The following is a 21,630-nucleotide window of genomic DNA, read 5'->3' as shown; positions in this document are numbered from 1 at the left end:
CTGCCTACAATTGAGGACTTATTCCCAGATCTGTCTAAAGCCAGACTTTTTACCATATGCCTTGTAAAAAATGGATTCCAGCACATCAAACTGACTGAGGAATCCAGTTACCTGACAACACCTTATAGGAGTGGAAGAACCAACAAGAACAAGCAGTCCAAAAAGTAAAAGAGATAATTGGGAAGGCTCCTATTTTCAAATATCACTATGCGAAGGAGCCCCCTGATTCTGCAATGTGATCCATCCAAGATGGCTACCACACTGCAAGGGGGACAACCTGTTGCTTTCATAAGCAGAGCACTGTCTGTGACAGAGAGGGACGATGCTCAAATTGAAAAAGAGTTGTTAGCAATGCCCTTTGGAATGGAGAATTTCACCAATATGCTTACGTTTGCACCATGGACATACAATCTGACCCTAAACCTCTCTAAACCATTTGAGGAAAGCCATTAATCAGTGCACCAATGTGCTTACAGCAGATGTATCTCTGCAGTTGCATCATCCACATACAGCTCAAGTACTGCCCAGCCAGAGATTTGGTATTGGTGGACACCTTGAGCTGTGCATACCTGTCCAAACCCAGCAAGGAGGGATCCACAGACGCTGAGATGGAGGCAATAAATATGGTACAGTATTTACCTATTTCAGAAGAAAGGCTGAGACAGATACAGAGCCAAACAGAATGCTGCAGACATTGAAACTCATGATCCTACAAAGATGGTCAGCAACAAGAGACCAAGTACTTAGAGTGAGAACACCATTCTTTCAGATAAGAGATGAGTTGTGCGCACAGAATAGCATTATATTTTGGGGAGAGAGCCGTTATTCCCAAGAGCTGGAATGAGATTATTCACAAAGTTCATTCATTACTTCTGGGAACTGAAGGTTTCTTAAGGCAAGCCAGAGAGACTATATAATGTCAAGGAATGAATGAGCAATTAAGGACGTTCATGAAAAAGTGTGATATATGCAGATCCTGGGAAGACCATCAACCAAAAGAGACCCTTGGCCAACGGAATACTGGATATCACATGTTTAGATAATGGACCACAGTTTGTTTCAGGCAAGTTCCAGAAGTTCAGTAATGACTGAAATTTTGATCACATAACATCTTCACTGGGGTATCCTCAAAGCAACTGCAAAGTGGAATCAGCAGTAAAAAAAAACAAACAAAAACACCAAAGACAAAAACCTAAGAAACTGTTGAAAACGGCAAAAACATCAGAGGTGAGAGTTCTGCCAGATCTGGGGCTAGGTGACAAAGTGCATACACAACCATTAACAAAACAGGATACGGTCTGGCACAAAGTGATAGTTGTACAACTAGGAAACCAAAAATCATATCAAGTGCAAATGGACAACGGACAGACAATGAGGCAAAACCATAAGCACCTCAGGAAAATACAAGAAACCTCTAAGGACAGGATGGACAACACGTCTTAGAGTTCTACAGCAGGAGAATCCCAAGCCAGAGTGTTAGAAGTGGACAATGTCAGGGGCATAGAATCATAGACTATCAGGGTTGGAAGGGACCTCAGGAGGTCATCTAGTCCAACCCTCTGCTCAAAGTGGGACCAATTCCCATCTAAATCATCCCAGCCAGGGCTTTGTCAAGCCTGACCTTAAAAACCTCTAAGGAAGGAGATTCCACCATCTCCCTAGGTAACCCATTCCAGTGCTTCACGACCCTCCTAGTGAAAAAGTTTTTCCTAATATCCAACCTAAACCTCTCCCACTGCAACTTGAGACCATTACTCCTTGTTCTGTCATCTGGTACCACTGAGAACAGTCTAGATCCATCCTCTTTGGAACCCCCTTTCAAGTAGGCTGGTACCAGAGGACAGACAGGAGGAAGATGTTTTGAGGGACACTCCCGCAACGTCAAGCCAAGAGACTGTGGCTGACCAGATGGGAGGAAGACGACATCAGGGAGGCGACAATGAACCACACCATTTTAGCGGCAGGTGGATTGTTAAAAGACCTGCTCTCCTGAGGGATTTTGTGTGATGGACTTCCAAGTTATTATGATTTTATAGCTGGACAAACTGATGAATGCAGTAACTGCAAGAATAGTCAGCCTCTGAAAGGAATATTAGATTATCAGTCATTTCTGGCGTGTTTTATTCTTTTAAAAGAGAAGGGATGTGACAATATAAAAGTGTTAGCAGACACTTTCTGGCAGCATACTGTTTCCTGGGGTGAACTCTTTGGAAGCAAGAGCTCCTGGAGAACTGTGTGAGAAGCCATGAAGCTGAAAAAGCCATGTTGTAAGCAGCCACAATAAGCTGAAATTTTTAAATTAACCCTGCATCACATGACAGGTGAACCAGACACAACAAAGCATAAACCACTTCCTAGCAACTGAGGCCTAAATTCATAGAAGTATGTAGGCACATAAACCCCAGATTTATGTACTTACATCCCAATTTTAGGCTGCACAGCAATTCACAAAACTCTCCCTGAACCCTGTAGTCTTCTAAACTCAGTGCCTACATTTTTGAAGTATAAAGGTTCTTACATGTCTGTTTCTGCCTCTGAGCATGTGCACTGCTACCTTACTGTAGGCACCCAGATGCCTAATCTCCCACCTAAACCCCACAGCAATTCCCAAACAAGGGGAAGATAGCGTTCACCTGCTTAACTTATGTGTGGGGCCAAATCCAGTAGGCATGCTCACAGGCTGCCTATCAAATCGGGTCCCTCAGGCAAGTTCACATAAAACAGCTAGGGGTAGAGGACCTCCTTCATACCTTTTAGCACAATGGTTAGGATATTCATCTGGAATGTGGGAGACCTCTAGTTCAGGTCTCCTCTGCACCTGATGAGAAGAAGGGATTTGAACAGGGATCTGCCACCTTTCAGGTGAGTGCTGTAACCAGTGGGCTATGGGATATTCTGATATGGGGCTTCCTCAGTCTCTTCTGTTGAAGCTGTTCCACTGTGGCTAAACACTTAGCGTTTGCAGTGTTGTAACTGTGTTGGACCCAGGATATTAGAGAGATGAGGTGAGTGGAGAACTATCCAGACCTGCAAGATTAGCCTTAGACCAAATGGTGCCCCGGGCAGGGAACGTCTTCGGCGTCCCCCCTCCATTTGTTAAACTTTTGAATACATTATTTTTATTGTGTTTATAGCCCATTTCATGACTTTGATGCATGACTTGCATGTCATCAAACATTATGTGTTGGGCATGGCAAAAGAAGTAACAGTATTTCTTTTATATTGTTGCATAAATAGGGGTTCAATAGATATCTCTTGCATTTCATTAAATATGTCCTTTTATGAGTCACTATTTACACTCTTCGAGTCTTAAAACACAAGCATGCTTTCCCAATTACAGAATAAAACAAGGTTCACAATATGGCAGCTGGGCTCTCACTTCCCTTCAGTTTGTTCTTATTTCTCACTGACTGACTGGCAATGCCCCACTGCTTATATACCCGTGCGGGAATGGCTGACAACATTCTGTCAGGTTCAAGGAAAATGTAGTTCTCGGAAAGCCTGCAAGGTTCCATGAGATTCTACAAAGGTCTAGAACGTTCTAAGAGGTTAGTGAAAAATGAATCCATATACAGAATACCTGAAACATTTTACTTCAAACATTCTATTTCCCTTTTGTCGCCTACAACAAAAACAGCCTCCAAGCCCAGTGCAATCCAAGCCCAGCACCCCATGCAGTCACCTGCCCCTAATTCTGGCCCTGCAGACTTGAAGAAGAGCTCTGTGTAGCTCAAAAGTTCTCTTTCACCAACAGAAGTGGGTTCAGTTGAAAATTTTACCTCACCCACGTTGTCTCTCTTGAGTCATTGGAGCAGAGGGCTGGATCTCGAGTCTCCATGTAAGAGTATTGGGAGGTGGGAAAGTGGAATAATGACTTCTACCTCATGTGTGCTGAATGGAGGGTAGCTCTAGTGCACCTCAGAATCTAGCCCTTCAAATCTATTTGAAGTGAATGTTTCCAAAATACAATACTGTTGTGTAGATGGGTATTTTGGAGGGCAAACATATTATCTGTATCTCAGCAATTTTAAAAAAGGTATGTCAGTAATTTTTGCACAGTCTGACAGTTACAGTCTGCGTTCATGAGGAGCAAAAGAGGACATAGAAGCTCAGTCATTAAATCGTTAGAGCTTCTCGTAATTCACCAAACCATAGAGATCATGTCTGCCCTTATAATCGTGTGGCATATTGCAAGTTTTTTCTAACATTTTGCACAAAGCAGAACCATCCCCTCCAGAACATGTTCCGATTCTGCAGGCATTCATTTAATTGCAACGTCTTATTTCAAAATGTACAAATGGCTTAGAAATATTGCAAACTCATGTTTACCTAATGTTAAGCAAACAAGTTTGAAAAATTCATTTGCTCATACTAATAGACTATAATCCCAAGAATATAAATATTATTTGTCTTAGAAAATAGTACTGGGAATGCCATATTTCTAAACTACTTTAGCAATAACGTATAAAACAACTTGTGCAATACTATAAGCTGTCTAAAAATTAGAAATGTTGAACCAAAGAAACAATCTTTGTTTATACATCATGTTGTACTTAATCACATTAGTCTCAAATATGCCTTGATGATTTTTGTACTTAAGATGCTGCTATTGTTTATTTTTCAATTTCTTCATTAATGCTGGATTCATACAGCATTAGGCATAGTTTGCTGAGGTGCTGGCATATATTTTATTGCAAAAATGTAATCATGGTTGTCAATTATAAAACTGATTGCATTATATCTCTAAGGCACTTCTGCTTCACATCATTTAGAAGAAAAAGAGGTCTTTAAATCAATCTTACAAGTAGCATCTTGTACAGAAAAATAAAATTAACATCCAGTTCATTCATTACTTATACTAACATTAAAAGTATACAGTGATTGACAAAAGCAACCTGCTGTGACAATAGTCTAGTTGCTAATTACAAACAGAGATGTGATTCTGATGGGTCATAGCTTGATAAACAAAAAGATCATCATGTGTTTCACAGGAGCTTCCAGCTCTCCATTATGTTTATTGAGATTTGGTTTTGTGTGGCATAATGTTTTACTGTATAAGTTTGGTAGGGCTGTGTAACAGAGTCCTTGGAGGCCAGGAGGCCTAGTGCGTAGCACATCCAGTTTCTAATCTCGTTTCCCTCTGGGAAGGGCTTTCAGTCTAGTTACTAACCCATGAGTGTAACCTAGCTTCACCTTAAGGGTTTCAACAACCTTGCCCTCTCCTTACTAGAGAAGGAGTGGGGGTGGGAATGACGCTTATGCCGCTCCTGCAACAAGGGCAACTGGTAGGGGAGCCAGGGCCATCCCTCTCCACCGGGCTCTGACAGTCGTCAGGGTCTGGTACCTTGGAGTTTCCTCAGAGTTACCTCCCTCGGTCACTTCCTACCCTCTATCTCTCCCCATGTCTCCAAGTCAAACATAAGATAAGAAAAGAAAAGACAACTAAACCTTCAGCACCAACTGGGCTAAAGCAGGCAGTCTTCTTCCTCACAAGGAGGCTTCTTTGGCACCCTTGTTCTGAAGTCCTCAGGGTAAGTCTATCTTCCTCCCTCTTCTGAGCTGAATTTTGCTCCCTTTTGAGCTTCCTCTGCAGGTCTGGAGGTGCAGAGCTAGCTGGGCCCAGTATTATCCTTTAGCTCCTTTAGGTTCAGTGTGGGGTTTGTACACCCAATCACAGGCTGCTTCATCCGTGAGTGATAAAGGTTATACAGGTCATCTTAAATGCGTGGAAGTAATATCTGCATGCCGTGATACATCATCAGGCATTCTGTACGAGCATTATGCCATCTATTACACAGAAAATCCAGTTTAGAACTATTTTAGGGGGGTCTTCTATTTTACTTTGTTGGAACCACTTCTTCCATCCTCCCTAATGTCGCTGTGAGTCCTACTGAGCATGGTTCACAGGGAGAAAAATATTAAGCCGCTAAAATGACCCGTACACAAAGATGTCTCAGCTTTAAAATCTGAACTCTCAGGACCTTTAAGAGCTAGACAGCCCTATGTGTCGGGTTGGGAATCTTCACTTTTCAGTGCTCTGAATCTTCTGTGTCTAGCTTTCAGGATTACAAATGGTCAGAATTTACACACATCCCTGACCCAGGACTGAATATTGCCCATCCTATGCCTCAGGTGAGGGTAATTTTTGGGTGTGTGAGAGGGGGATGGAAGTGGGATCCTGGAGTAGCGTAGGGATGAAAATGTTATTGTGGCAGGTTGACTTTAAAAAAAAAAATGACTGAAGCGGTGGTGGAGTATGGCATGTAGGAAGTATCCCAAGGGAAATTAGAGGGCAGTGCATGGAGGTAGTCAAAAGTATAAGATAAATGCAATTTATTACATAGATATTACCACCCCATGTGGTATTTATTTCTGAGTACATACCTATTACATTCACTTTGAAATGACATATGATAAAATCCTGAAGGTAGGAACCCATGTTCAGTCTCTCTTCAGAATGTTACTGCTAACTTCCATCAGGGCCGGCTCCAGGGTTTTTGCCACCCCAAGCAGCAAAAAAAAAAAAAAGAAAAAAAAAAAAGCTGCCATCTGCGGCTCTGCTGCCGCCGCTTCAGTCTTCAGTGGCAATTCGGTGGCTGGTCCTTCGCTCCGAGAGGGAGTGAGGGACCCACCGCCGAATTGTCACCGAAGACCTGAAGGTGCCGCTCCAAGCAGCTGCTTGCTGGGCTGGTGCCTGGAGCCGGCCCTGCTTCCATCTAACACTTGACAGCTTTTTTTGCAGCTTAAGTTCAATCTCAGAATTTTTTCTCTTTCTTATATCTGATATTTTTAACCTCAGTTATGTAGTTCTCTGTTGTGTTTCATTTCACCTAATGGCCAAAAGCAGACATGCTGATCTTGAATCAAAGATCTAAAGAGATAGCGAGGATTGACCTCTGGTTTGTGACATCATCCATTGCTCCGTTTAAACTTGTGTGCTCACCACATTTCTGGCTCTATGGACCGAATGAGAAAGAAGATGAAAATGAGACCAATGTTATCACATAGCCTCTTGAAAAGGTTTCCAGGTAATCATATGCCAAAGTCTTAGAGAAACCACTCTGGAGGAATAAAGTGAGGTGGTGTCAGATTCAAGCTATGTCTACACTACGCAGCTGTTAGTGACACAGCTGGGTCACTAGAGCCATGCTGCTAAAAGGTACGCAGTGTAGCTGCTGTTTGTTGGCTCTCCTGCCAACAAGAAACTTCCATCCACAAGGAGCGGCATTAGCGTTGTCGGCAGGAGAGCACTCCTGCCGCCTACGAGCTGTTCACACCGGCACTTGTTGTTGGCAAAACTTTTGTCATTCAGTTGCCAGTGTAGACATAGCCTCAGTTGTTACATTGCAGTGTTGTTAATGGTTCCGTATTGCTCAAAGAGCTGTTAAAACAAAAGTGAGAATTAAATAATTCTGGTAGGGATTTTGAACTGGAACAAGGGGAGATCCTGCAAGGTGACTTGAAGTTACAGGTTCCATGAAGTCAGGGCCATCTCTAGGGGAGTACGGGGCCTGGGACATAGGCACTGAGTTTCTAATCTGCGGGGGGGGTGCTCCCCCTGCAGCTCCACCCAGGCTCTGCCCCCACTCCACCCCTTCCCCCAAGGCCCCGCCCCACCTCTTCCCTGCCTCTTCCCAAGTGTGCTGTGCCCTTACTCCTCTTCTCTCCCCTACTCTACCCTGCAGCGCCTCTTGATGCTGTGAAATGTCTGATCCACGGTAGGCATTGAGAGGGAGGGGGAGAGGCTGATTGGCAGGGCCCGCCGTGAGGGGGAGGTGCTGGGGGGAGAGGGAGGTTCTGGTATGGGGGTTCCTCCTCACCCCCCTCCGCCTGCCTGCCACTCGCCTCCCCGTTTGCCTCTTCACCCCACACACCCTCCCGCATCACCTCTCTGCCCACCTCCTGTGGGGCCCCCCAAAGCGTGGGACTTGGGGCAGTTGCCCCAATTCACCCTACCCAGAGGATGGCTCTGCATAAAGTACTATACTATGGCCATGAAGGTATGCGTAAAATGGCCACAAGTCTTGTGCTGCAGTGACAAGCTTCTCCCCAACAAGTCAGTTTCCTTCAAATCAATGGATTTTAAAGCAAAGTGAAAACATTAACGCATCCATGATGGCACATATCATTTTTGTTCCGCTTCTGGGGAGATAAGTCGAAGGGATAAAGAGCAAGAAGCAAACTATAATTCATATACTTAATACAGTGGTTGATGTGAAAGGTTATTCAGCACTCACATGCAGAAGGCTTTTTACCGTAGGACTTGGGTCAGTGTAGTGGGATCGTCACCCTGCTCTGGCCCTGAAGGGGTTAAAACAGCCCTGGGAGAGGGCTTCTCTGGGGAGCCAATAATAAAAGCAGCCATGGAGAGGGCTGTGGCTGGGAAAGGCTGAAGCAGCCACAGCTGGGGTCATGCTGGGGTCACAGCTGGCCCTTATAAGAGAGCTGCAGGGGCAGGATGGAGTCAGTCTCTCTCCAGTCCTGGAGGGAGAAGGCTTAGCTGCCTGAGAGGAAGGTACCTGAACTGGAGCAGTGCTGGGGAGTAGGGCAAAGGAGCTGAGGAGCTCCAGCCTGGCAACTCCCCAGGCTGCAAGCCTTGTGCAAGGCCTAGGGATGGTACTGGGGCTACAGAGGTGCAGCCTGGGAATAGGCAGAGGCAGTTGGTCCTACCCACTTGCCAATGATGAGTGGCCATGACCGACTGCAGCCTGCCCAGTGAGTGGGGGCTAGATGATGACTGGCAGTAGTCACTGAGGCAAGGTGGGCTTAGAGGGCTGGGGGTTCCCCTGGGAGGGGAGACCTGCTGGGGCAGAGCCCTGAGGTAAAGGGCACTGGAGTCTGGGAGGGACACAGGGCCAGTGGCAGGCAAGCCACAGGCCTGCAAAGCGCACTCTGGGCTGGAATTGAGCTAATTCCCAGGATGACCAGCAGGAGGTGCCACACCAGTGAGTCTTGCATTGCTACAGTCAGCTACAGGCAAACAGAATGGCTGCCTCTTCCTGAGGACTGAAAAGGAAAAAACATTTATGAATGGTTATTGTACACATGTATATACAAAGTAGAAATAACATGCTACTCCATGTCTCATCCTACCTACTGATGGCTTGCTGCTGGCAAAGCAGATGTTGCTCTCAGGCTGTTGCTTGGCTGTTTGTAAATAACTTCTTTCAGTGGCATTCCCATAAGCATATCCCTTCTCTTTTGCAGTGATTTTTTTCCTTCTATAGTCCCTCTTACTTGCTGTGACCCCAGTTGCTGCTAGACTTCGTTAAAACTTTGGAGTGCCTGTCTGTTCTGACAGGTGTAATTATCTCGGCAGTATTACCACTAATTGCTAATAATTACTGTTTCACTCTTTTTGGATTGTCACAGGTTTAATGGTGTGTGTTTGGATGTGGGATACTGTATTCCAGCCTCCCTGCCACGTCTCACCTTTCTGTATTGACAAGCTTGGCTAAGAGTTCCAAGAACGGACAGTTTTCATAGCGGGAACCAGAAATGCTCATACTGTGAGAGCCACTGAAAAGGAATTAGCTCCAAACAGCCAGTATCCCCCGCCAATGTGGGGGAGGGAGGGTCAGTGAAACAGAGAGAGGAAGTCTGGGGTTGGTGGAGGACATATTGTGTGAGGCAAAGGTGAGTTTACTCACAGGAGGAGCTGACTGACTCCTGGAATTCAGGTGTACAGTAGATAGTGAGTAGGTTGTTGGGGGATGTTTGTTTACTTTTTTTATTTTGTAGTATATTGTACAATTAACTTTTATTAGGCATTAATCCTGGTATTGTAATAATACAGTATAATTTGTAAGACAAAAGGGGAGAAAGTAGTAAATCTAGAGGGTGAAAGTCTTTACATTTTGTTATCAAGCCCCTGAGCCAGCCAGTCACCCAATAATGCACATTTTGAAGAAGAGGATGGTCTTTTGGTTTAGGCGCAAGATTGGAAGTCAGGAGATCTGGGTTCTGTTACTGGCATTTCCACAGACTTCCTATGTAAAGCTGCTGTAGATGTGTGAAGTTGTTCTGTGAATGGGGTAGGACAATGGGCAGACAATGCATTTATTACTGGTTGAAATCAAAATATGGGATTTTCTAAAAATATTAATCCTTCCACCCATGGATCTTAAAACACTTCAAAGCCTGAGGCCTGGTCTACACTAGGACTTTAATTCAAATTTAGCAGCGTTAATTCGAACTAACCGCTCAACCTTCCACACCAGGAAGCCATTTAATTAGAACTAGAGGGCTCTTTAGTTCGAATTTGGTACTCCACCCCGACAGATGGAGTAACGCTAAATTCGACATGGCTAGCTCGAATTAGGCTAGGTGTGGATGCAAATCGAACTTAGTAGCTCCGGGAGCTATCCCACACTGCACCACTCTGTTGACGCTCTGGACAGCAGTCCGAGCTTCAATGCTCAGCAGCCACACAGGAAACGACCCGGGAAAATTTGAATTCCTTTTCCTTTCTGGACAGTTAGAATCTCATTTTGTGGTTGGACATCGGGGCGAGCTCAGCAGCACCGGCAGCAATGCAGAGCTCTCCAGCAGAGGAGTTCATGTAATCTCTGAATAGAAAGAGGGACCCGGCTTAGACTGACCGGGAACTCTTGGATCTGATCGGTGTGTGGGGCGAGGAGTCTGTGCTTTCGGAGCTGCGCTCCAACAAACGGAATGCAAAGACCTACGAGAAGGTCTCCAAAGCCATGATCCAGACAGAGGATACAGCCGTCATGCAATGCATCGCCGCGTGAAAACCAAGGACCCCAGACAAGGCTACCAAAAAATCAAAGCGGCAAACGGACGCTACGGAGCCTGCCACCAGTGCCCCACCAGTGACCATGGACTCTGATGATGGGACAGTGTCAACGGACAGTTCCTCGACGATGTTCACGGACGGGGAAGATGAGGAAGTGTTTGTGGAGGACGAGGCAGGCGAGAGCGCTTACAACGCTGGTTTCCCCGACAGCCAGGATCTATTCATCACCGTCACGGAGATCCCCTACCAACCCTCCCCGGCCATGAACCCGGATCCTGAATCAGGGGAAGGAGCAGTCGGTAAGTGCTTTAACCATGTTAACTTTTATTCTTAATATAACAGGAATCTGAAGTGTGTGAGAAGGAGGTCTCTCTATATATGGTGATAGATCAGAAATCCTCCTGGGAGATCTCCACGAAGCTCTACTTCCGTTAATCGATAAGCATCAGCAGGACGTTCCTGGGGAGAGCTGCCTTATTGGGTGCTCCGTGATAGCACCCTTTTCCCCGCAAGGCTTTCATGCAGTATTCAGGGAGCATTGCCTCCCCGACCACGGCTGCATCGGTCCGTGGTTCGTGATAGATTTCACGCAGCATGCGCTCTCTATCTCCTTCAGTGCCCGTCCTCACGGTGATCTCGCTAGGAGACTCATGCATCTAATTAGGGGAATTACTGTAATGTTACGCCTGGTCCAAAGTATTTTAAAAAAATCTCCGGACAGATGGCATAGCAGAGACTCAGCACGCTGCTGCGACACGAGCGTAACGGAAAGCCAAAGAATCAAATGGACGCTCATGGAGGGAGGGGGGACTGAGGACGCAAGGTATCCCACAGTTCCTGCTGTCTCCAAAAATGATTTGCATTCTTGGCTGAGCTCCAAATGCTTCTAGGGACAAAAACAGTGTCCGCGGTGGGTCAGGGCATAGCTCGGCAATTTACGCACCCCCCCACCCACCCCCAGAAGTGAAAGGGAAAACAATCCTCTCTTGACTCTTTTACATGTCACCGTATCTTTACTGAATGCTGCAGATAGACGCGATGGTGCAGCACTCAACACCAACATCCTTGCTTCCCCCACGCTATGGATGGCTGATGGTACAAAATGACTGGTACCAGTCCTCATCATCAGCCTATTGCCACATGGGGCAGTGCAAAAGGACTGGTAACCATGCCGACTACTATCTGTCAGGTTCCCCAGTGTCAGGTGAACCTAATTTTTCCTGGTAGATGGTACAATATGGCTGGTAACCATCGTCATCATAGCAATAGGGGGCTGAGCTTCATCAGCCCCCACCCTTCATGTGTAAAGAAAAGATTCAATTGCCCCTGGACTAGCAGCAGGATGCTGGGCTCCTCTCCTCCACACTCCTTAATGTCCTATGTGGACTATCATAGCAACTGGAGGCTGCCTTCCACTCATTTCTCACTAACAAGTCACTGTGTCTTATTCCTGCATTCTTTATTACTTCATCACACAAGTTGGGGGACAATGCTATGGTAGCCCAGGAAGGCTGGGGAAGAATGGAATCAACAGGTGGGGTTGTTGCAGGAGCACCCCCTGTGAATAGCATACAGCTCATAATCTATGCAGGATCTGACACAGAGCAGCTGTGCTCTCTGGTTCTCTGATACAGTGGTTCTCTAGTACACTTGCCCATATTCTAGGCAGGACTGATTCTATTTTTAGATACCAAAAAGGAGGGATTGACTCAGGGAGTCATTCCCAATTTTTGCTTTTGCGCCCCTGGCTGCTCGGCCAGGGGCACTTATGACAGCACCAAATGGTGAAGTGCAAAAGGACAGGTAACCATGCCCATCTTATTACCATCTTATTACCAATTTATGGTATGGTAGATGGTACAATATGGCTGGTAACCATCTCTGCTGTCATGCAAAAGCAAAAGCATGCTGCTGTGTAGCGCTGCTGGACCGCCTCTGTCAGCGGCATCTAGTACACATACGGTGACATACACAAAAGGCAAAACAGTGTCCATGGTTGCCACGCTATGGCGTATGCCAGGGCAATTCTGGGAAAACGGGCTTGAAATGATTGTCTGCCATTGCTTTCCCGGAGGAAGGAATGACTGGCGACATTTACCCAGAATCCACCGCGAAAATTATTTGTGCCCCAGCAGGCACAGGGGTCTCAACCCAGAATTCACAGAGACAGCCTAGACTCAGTTAATTGTTCGCAAAAATGTATCTTTGCAAGGAATTCACTCCCTGTTTCCCATCTCACAGCTTCCACTGTCTCCAGACCTGCCACAGCATCCCCCTCGCAGAGGCTGGCAAAGATTAGGCGGCGAAAGAAAAAGACAAGGGACAAGATGTTCGATGAACGTATGGGCTGCTACCTAGCCGAGGCGGACCAGCAGAGCCAGTGGAGGGAGACCGTCTCTCTGTACCAGCGCTCACACAGCGAACGGGAGGAGAGGTGGCGTGAGGAAGACAAGCAGGCGACTCAAAAAATGTTTGGACTAGTGAGGGAGCAAACGGACACGCTCAGGCGCCTTGTGGATGTTCTGCAGGACCGCAGGAGCACAGAGCCCCCCTGCAGTGTATCTGCAACCGCCCTCCCCCGCCACAAAGTCCCATACCCCCCTCACCCAAAATAACCAGAAGGAGGGGCGCCAGAGGCCGTGTAAACTGTCACTGCACCCCAGCAGAGTGCTCAAGTACCAAAAAGCTCTCATACCCTACATTTGCAGAAGTCGTTCCCTTCCGGACTCACACAAGTCCCAATCCCAGTTCCATCCCCTGAGTGTCTACTTAAGTAATAAAAATACTTTGCTGTTAATTACTGTTTCCGTCATGTTTTTTCAAAGAAGACTGTGTTTGAATGGGGGGCGTGGGGAAGGGGGTTGTTAATTACATAGGACAGTCACCTTTCCCAGGGTACAGACACGGGGGCAGGATCAGCAGCGGGTCACACACACAGTGCAGTCAGTAGGCACCATGGTCGGTATGGGAGGTGGTTTCCAGGTTCTGTGTGGGCGGGGGGGATGTGACTTTGTAGCGGGGGAGGGCGGTTACAGATCTTATACAGCGGTCCTTGTCCTGGACCGCTGACTCACGCAGCAAAGGAATCTGTATCCGTACTCCTCCGCCACAAGGTCACATATCCCCCCGCACACAGAATTCGAAAAAGAGGGATGGCAGGCTCCGTTGAAAGAAGCATTCCGGCACTGCGGACCGCTCTAGGAGCAGGAGCCTGTCATTCCTTGAGTTTAGAGGCGGTCTTTACATCACCGCACACCCTACCCAGCACAGTCTGCCTCCCAGTTTCAACCCTTTAACGCAAAGTCATGAATAAAGAAACCTTTCTTCAGTAACAATGGGACATGTATTTTATGTTTACACGTGTGTTGGAAGTGGGGGAAACGGGGTGAACGGGTTATGTAACCGAAGAGGAGAGTCAACAGTCAGTGGGTAAAGAAACAGGGGCAGGTTCAGCTTCTCTGTAAAGAAACTGAACAGTCACAGGTCACGCTGCTCGCTGGTATTTGAAGAGTTCCTTGTCGCTCTCCCAGGCGCCTGTATAGGGCTTCATGAGCAAGTGCATTAGCGGGCAGGCTGGGTCCCCGAGGATGACTTTAGGAATCTGCTCATCCACAACAGTTATTTCGTGGTCCGGGAAGAAACTACCTTCCTGCAGGCGTCTGAGCAGCCCACAGTTCCTGAAAACACACGCATCATGAACCTTGCCCGGCCACCCGACGTTGATGTTTGCAAAACGTCCCCTAAGGTCCCCTAGTGCTTGCAGCACCATTGAAAAGTAGCCCAATTTCTCATCAGCTGACTGTGGAAGACGTGGACGATAAAGTGCGAGGAGGAGAAAACGGCGATGATCGCAGCGGGCTCCATGCTTGCAGTGCTGTGGCGTCCGCGCTGTCACTGACCAGAAAAGTGCACGAAGAGATTGCCCGATGGCGCTTTCAAGGAGGGAGGGAGGGAGGTTGTGATTGACGGTTCAATGACGACACTTACCCAAAACCACCCTCGACACATTTCTCCCCCCAGCAGGCATTGGGGGCTCTACTCAGCATTCCAATGGGCAGCGGGGACTGCGGGAACTGTGGGATAGCTTCCCACAGTGCACCGCTTCCAAAGTCGACGCTGGCCCCGTGAATGTGGACTCAGAAATTCGAATTAGTGTATTTAGTATGGATACACAAATTCGACTTCATAAGGTCGAATCCACAAATTCGAACTAAGTTGATTCGAAATAGTCTTGTAGTGTAGACAAGGCCTGAGAAACTTCTGAGGTATGTAAGGGGATGTATTATATTGAGAACACTTAGCTGATCATGGAAATGCAGCCACCGTAGAGGTTAAATGTTGAAGCTCTTTGACAATGAATACCATTTTTACACAACGCTTTTAATGTCAACCAATAGCCAATATTGACTGATGAGTTGTTGACTTGTGAACAACAGCTATATTATGGATTTGCTGAAAGACCCTTGCATGTGAAGATGCTACCAAGCAACTTTCCAACATTCTTAGCTTGCTATTTTTATAGTTTTGGAAATAATGGTTCTTGTATTGTTTCCCTAAGCAATATTGTTCTCTATTAGAACAAAGTGTAATAACATCTCTGCTCAGTACCGAAGGTGGTAAGGCATGAGTGCCTGCAGCATAATTCATGCTATGAGTTCTGTCTCTTTATGCTCTTACTGGTCTCAGAGTGAAGTAGAAACTATTATATCAATTGAGTGACAAAGCACTCGCTTCAACATAGTTGATCTAAAACAGATGTTGCAGCAGAAAGTCAAATGGGATGGTAAAGGAAATTAGAGTCTGCATTTAATGTTAATCTACATCATCGTACCACATCTCCTGTTTCCACCTACTTGTATTGTACCGTCTTAAAAATACAGAGCTGTACAAAGCACAGCAGGTGGTGTCCTGGCTAGGGGTAAAAATGTGACTAGAGGATCCTTGCAGCCTGGTGACCCCCAGTTTCCAGAATGGCCTTTGGTGCCAGGGGTAGCCAGCACAAATTAGAGCAGCCTTAATACTGCTCTAACTTTAACAGGAGACTGGCATGATGCAAAGCAGACCCATGATCAGGGGAACATAAATGGCAGATGAAATTTCATGCTGATAAATGCAAAGTAATGCACATTGGAAAGCATAATCCCAGCTAAACATATTAAATGACGGGGTCTAAATTAGCTGTTACCACTCAAGAATGCATCCGACGAAGTGGGTATTCACCCACGAAAGCTCATGCTCCCAAACATCTGTTAGTCTATAAGGTGCCACAGGATTCTTTGCTGCTATTACAGATCCAGACTAACACGGCTACCCCTCTGATACTTGACCACTCAAGAAAGAGATCTTGGGACTGGTCTACACGAGGGGGGTGTCGATGTAAGATATGCAACTTCAGCTACAAGAATAGCGTAGCTGAAGTCGACGTATATTATTTTGACTTACCTCCCATCATCATGGCGCAGGATCGATGGCCGCAGCTCCCCCGTCGACTCTGCTTCCGCCTCTTGCCCTGGTGGAGTTCCGGAGTCGAGGGGAAGAGCGGCGGGGATCGATTTATCGTGTCTAGACCAGACAGGATAAATCGATCGCTACCTGACGATCCGGCGGGTAGTGTGGACGTACCCTTGGAGTCATTGTGGATAGTTCTCTGAAAACATCCACTCAAAGTGCAGTGGCAGTAAAAAAAAAAAAAAAAAAGCGAATAGAATGCTGGGAATAATTAAGAAATGGATAGATAATAGGACAGAAAGTATCATGTTACCTCTATATAAATCATGATATGCCGACATCTTGAATACTGTGTGCAGATGTGGTCACCCCATCTCAAAAAAGATGTATTGGAATTGGAAAAGGTTCAGAAAAGGGCAACAAAAATGATGAGCGATATGGAATGGCTTCTGTATGAGGAGAGATTAATAAGACTGGGACTTTTCAACTTGGAAAAGACAGCTAAGGGGAGATATAATAAAATCATGACTGCTATAGAGAAAGTAGATATGAGAAGTAGTAAACAACACTTTCTTAACACAAGAACTAGGGGTCACCAAATGAAATTAATGGGCATCTGGTTTAAAACAAATAAAAGGAAGTATTTCTTCACAAAATGCACAACCTGTGAAACTCCTTGCCAGAGGATGCTGTGAAGGCCAAGACCATAACCGGGTTCAAAAAAGAACTAGATAAATTCATGGAGGATAGGTCCATCAATAGCTATTAGCCAGGAGGAGCAGGAATGGTGTCCCTAGCCTCTGTTTGCCAGAAGCTGGGAATGAGTGACAGGGGATAGATCTCTTGATGATTACCTGTTCTGTTCATTCCCTCTGGGGCACCTGGCATTGGCCACTGTTAGAAGACAGGATACTGGGCTAGATGGACCCTTGGTCAGACCCAGTATGGCCATTCTTGTATTCTTATGATTAAAAGTCTTTAGGGGCAGTTGAGGATTAAGGTTTATAATCCTAATGGGGTGGGGGGGAATGCCTAATTTATATACAAGACATATCTCTGCTTATTTTCGAGACTATCCCCCTGAAGTTATCAGCGGCCCCAAATTTGCACTCAGGGAAGTCAACTGGAATTTGTCATTGTTTTGAATGGGATAAGGAGCAGGTCCTTTACTTAATACTTGTTTGAAGAATTTCCAATCCTCTATATATTTAAGGCATGTTTCATAATGTCTCTGAAATACTGTTCCTTAACAACAACAAAGCAGTTGGCATCACACGTGTAAAAAAAGTGCCGTGGGGCTGTAAATTATTTACCATCTTTCACCAGAATGCATTTAGAACATAATATGGCAACAGCAATCCATTTTTTCTTAATGTTATTGAATGGTCAAAATCACAATTGATTCCTTCCTGTCTCTGACACCCATCACAATCCTTTGATCTACACATTTAACTTTCTCTATGCCCATTAGTAAGGATGTAATATTTTAGACAACATTATTTTCAGGTTAGTTTCCCTGGCAGATTCCATAGGCAACATCAAAACATTGTTTGTGATGCAGCAAGACTGATGTAGTAATTCCTAAACCATCCTTAATTGAGGGGTGGCCTCATCTAGCCTTATAAGCTAGTGTCAGCAGCTGTCATTCAGGGTGGCATTTGACCCCTGGAGTCTTGTTAATTCATTTGGAGTAAGCCAGAAACTAACTGAAACTTGATAGGCCACATCCATTCCTGGTGTAACGCCACTGAAATAACAGGGATGGATTTGGCCTGAGAAATTTGACAAACAGGACTGTACTCTGGATATACATTTGCATGACAGAAGGAGAAAACCATCAAGGAGAGGTATAGGAAACGATTTGTGGAGCTACAGAGATATTTTTTTCCCCTTACAAAAGATAATTGACAGAGGTTGTAGAGACCTTTTACTTTTTAGAAAAACAAGTACTCAAAAACATGTCACTTCTAATTTTCTTCAGTGGGACTCTTATAGCATTTGGGCTCTGCATGTGAGTCCCTGTACTCCCAGTGCCTTTATATTACGGGAGACTTATATTTGAGTGAAAGCTACCACATTACATAGAGCAGCTTGCAAAAGTACAATAAATATCCTTCAAACAAATCCTCATGTGCACTGACTACAAAGTGAATTGAAAGCAACATACGGTGCTGGAAAGAAACCATATTTCTAGGCAAGATTGTCAATAGATTCCTAGTTTTCCATTGCATTTGTTCTCACTGAGTCTTCCTATTGTACCCTACTCCCCACACACCTGCAGCTCATTTCTCCTGTGCCTAGAGTTGTGACATTTTTTGCGGGAAACAAGGCTTCCTTTAAAATAATTGTAGGCACCCTTTCCTAGTGGGGTGTCTGAACTTAATTGGGAGCATTCCAGTTGGGAACAGGATTACCAGATATCCTGATTTTTTTTATAGGGACAGTCCTGATATTCAGGGCTTTTTCTTATATAGGCGCCTATTACACCCCACTCCCTGTCCCGATTTTCCACACTTGCTATCTGGTCACCCTAGTTGGGAAGATCTTATGTGCAGCAATCCAGCTTTAGAGACCACAACTCCCATGATGCCTTGGGGAAAGAGTGAGAGACTTCCTCTTCCAGGGAGAGCAGGCAGAGGGCTCCATTTGGGGGGGAGGAGCGAGATTGCTGGAGTGGAGTGCTCTCCATATGAGGAGCTTCTGCTAAGAGCCTGCTGGGGCTTTGATCAAGTAGGGAGCTTGAGAGGTGGTTGGTGGCTTCACTGGAGCTAGGGCAGAGACTATGGCTCTGCCCAGAGCTAACTGAGGTAGGCCTGCAGAGAAGGAAGTGAGTAACCCCCACTTTTGTTTGGGAAAGTACTTGCAAAGGACGGGGGTCTAGCAGAGAGCCTGAGTCTGAGGAGAGGCAGAGTGATCTTCCCATAGAACCAGGACCCATTGCTGACCTTTGGTGGGGCCAACTCCAATCTTCAGAAGGTTGTGCAGCTTGTTGCCTTGGCTGGACTGATGCACAGAACCAACAGAGTGTTGTCTCCAGCAGCTCATCTTCAAGCACGCCCATGCAAGCAAGTGTCTAGGATTCTGAAATCCAGAGGAGTGCACCCTCCGAGGTGGGGCAAATAGTGGCAGTGTAAATGTCAGTTAGATAAGTTTCATTTATTACTGTATACTATACTTGTTAATTGATATTTTTTTTTAAATCCAACTGCCCCCTGTGGATTTAAATTAGCAGTGACATTTAATCTTAGTCTGTTATACCCTGTTCTTAAATTAAGTAAATGAGCGTTAGCTCTAGTGTAAGTATGTTGGATGTATATTATTTATAACTGGTATTTTGGAGTTAGACCCATGCTGCAGATGATGATGATGATGATTTTATTAGAATAGGTTTATTCCTGGAGGTTCCCTAGGCACACCATTGTGTGTACAGAGGCCAGCCAGGCGGAGGCACTGCCAATTTAAATTCCTTTAGGACTAAAGGGACTGCAGCAGAGGGGTGGTTTAAGGATGCCGACCTATCCAACATCATCATTGGGGTACTTCAGGATGTCCTTTAATGTCAACAACATCAGGTGCCCAGGCACACAGATAAGTGTTGCCTGCTCCTGAGTAACCCAGGGAGGAAAGGGGGGAGGGGGTTACATAATAATTAAAAATGGCCAATTGTGTAGGTTTGGTAAATGTAGTAATTTAAAATTCAGTCAATAGAGAAATTAAAAATAGCAAACACGATCTCCTTCTGCTGCACAACAGGAGCAGGAAGTAGAGTAGGAGAGTAGATTAAAGGAGAACCCAGGCTTAGCGTAAATACCTGAGCCACACTGTGTATTCTTAAACAGAAATTTCCACTGAGCTCAGTGGGGATTTCTGGTTGAAAATCAATGGCACAGAAAGACTCCCCCCAGAATAAGTTACAAAGCTGGAAGATGGGTCCAACCTGGTGAAGAGTTGTCGGGATAGATTTCCCCTCCAGAGGGAATTGCTCTTGTTGACTGTAAATGAGAGGCAGAGAAAGGCAAAGCCATTCCCAGGCAGGAGGATTGTTATTCCTACTGTAAATGTTAACTTACACCGGACTTCCCTAGTATCATTAGAATAAATTCAGAGGCATATTAAATATTAATCAGTTCTACTTATCTGGTAACATCCAGAGTCTTCATCAGAAACTAGAGTGCACTGTTTAGGAAAAGGAGGGATTATAGTCTAAGGACTATAACAGGGATCGGCAACCTTTGACACGCAGCTCGCCAGGGTCCCGGGCCGGTTTGTTTACCTGCCATGTCTGCAGGTTCAGCCGATCGCAGCTCCCACTGGCTGTGGTTCGCCGCTCCAGGTCAATGGGGGTGGCGGGAAGCGGCATGGGCAAGGGATGTGCTGGCCGCCGCTTCCTGCCGCCCCCATTGGCCCTGGAGCAGCGATCCCTGAACTATAATAAACTCTGTGTGTGCTATTCTGAAAGTATTTATTTATAAGCTTTTCTGTAGGGTTTAGCCCCATAGTACCTGGGTACCTCACACTAGTGATGATTTTACCCTTGATAGACCATGTGAGGTGGGGAAGTATCATTATCCCCATTTTACAGATGGGCAACTAAGGCACAGCAAGGTTAAATGACTTGTCCAGGTTCACACAGGAAGTCTGTGTCAGAACTGGGAATTAAAACCCACATTTCCCAGTTCAGTGAATAACCACAAGTTCTTCCTTCTCTCTTTGGAAGGATGATTAAGGATTTTACAAGGAAAGGGAATTTTTTGTGTGGATTTTAAGTGGTAACAGGATACATTTCAGAAAACTTAATTAGAACCACCGTTAACAAGTGGATTACGACATGAAAGGCTTCTGTCATTTTTAACTAGCCAAAAAATTTTTATTTTAACAGAACTTGCTGGAAGGAACATAAAGATGAGACTTAAGGAAAAGCTTCCTGACAATGATTGCCAAATAATGGGGTGAAAACCCACAGGTGGAAATCTGAATATTCTTGATTCTAATTACCTGATTTGTAGGCCCCAGTCAGGTTGCTAGAAGCACAAGTGCTCATATTTACCACAGTTCACCTTGGTGGGCCAATAAGGTAGGTGCAGAGTTTGTTGATTCATATGGCCAGTGCAAATTGCAAGGCTGGGCCTCAGCCCAGAGGAAAATATATGCTGCTATTTATAAAACAAAATGCATTGTTAATGCAAGACATAGACCTGGCATTTCGCTCCTCAAAAATACTGCCCTGCATCCATAGAAGCAGATAGTACAGTCTGAATCTGCATGATTTTGTCCAAAAGATTACACGCAATTTCCTCAAAATGAATGAAGGCGACCTAGATTAACCAGACTTTCTACAACTCAAAATAAATCTACTGATTGACACTTAATTGACCTAACCTGTTTTGCTTCCTGCACAGCCACAGTAAAAGCTGGTCAGAATT

General features: G+C 45.5%; 1 long non-coding RNA gene across 4 annotated transcripts in view; it reads left to right on the top strand.

Annotated features, from left to right (window-relative positions):
* Positions 1–21,630, top strand: part of LOC123344593 — a 265,270-nt gene that overhangs the window by 109,756 nt on the left and 133,884 nt on the right. For 2 of the 4 annotated variants that reach the window (XR_006572595.1, XR_006572594.1), the window contains exons 1-2: positions 18,879–19,317; positions 21,087–21,281. The exons of the other annotated variants lie outside the window; for them this stretch is intronic. This is a non-coding gene — a long non-coding RNA (uncharacterized LOC123344593). Of the gene's footprint in view, positions 1–18,878; positions 19,318–21,086; positions 21,282–21,630 lie in introns of those variants that run through there. 4 annotated transcript variants of the gene reach the window in all.

This window comes from Mauremys mutica, chromosome 11 (genome assembly GCF_020497125.1).
Source record: "Mauremys mutica isolate MM-2020 ecotype Southern chromosome 11, ASM2049712v1, whole genome shotgun sequence".
NCBI lineage: Eukaryota > Metazoa > Chordata > Testudines > Geoemydidae > Mauremys > Mauremys mutica.
This window is presented reverse-complemented; position numbering and strand designations above follow the sequence as displayed.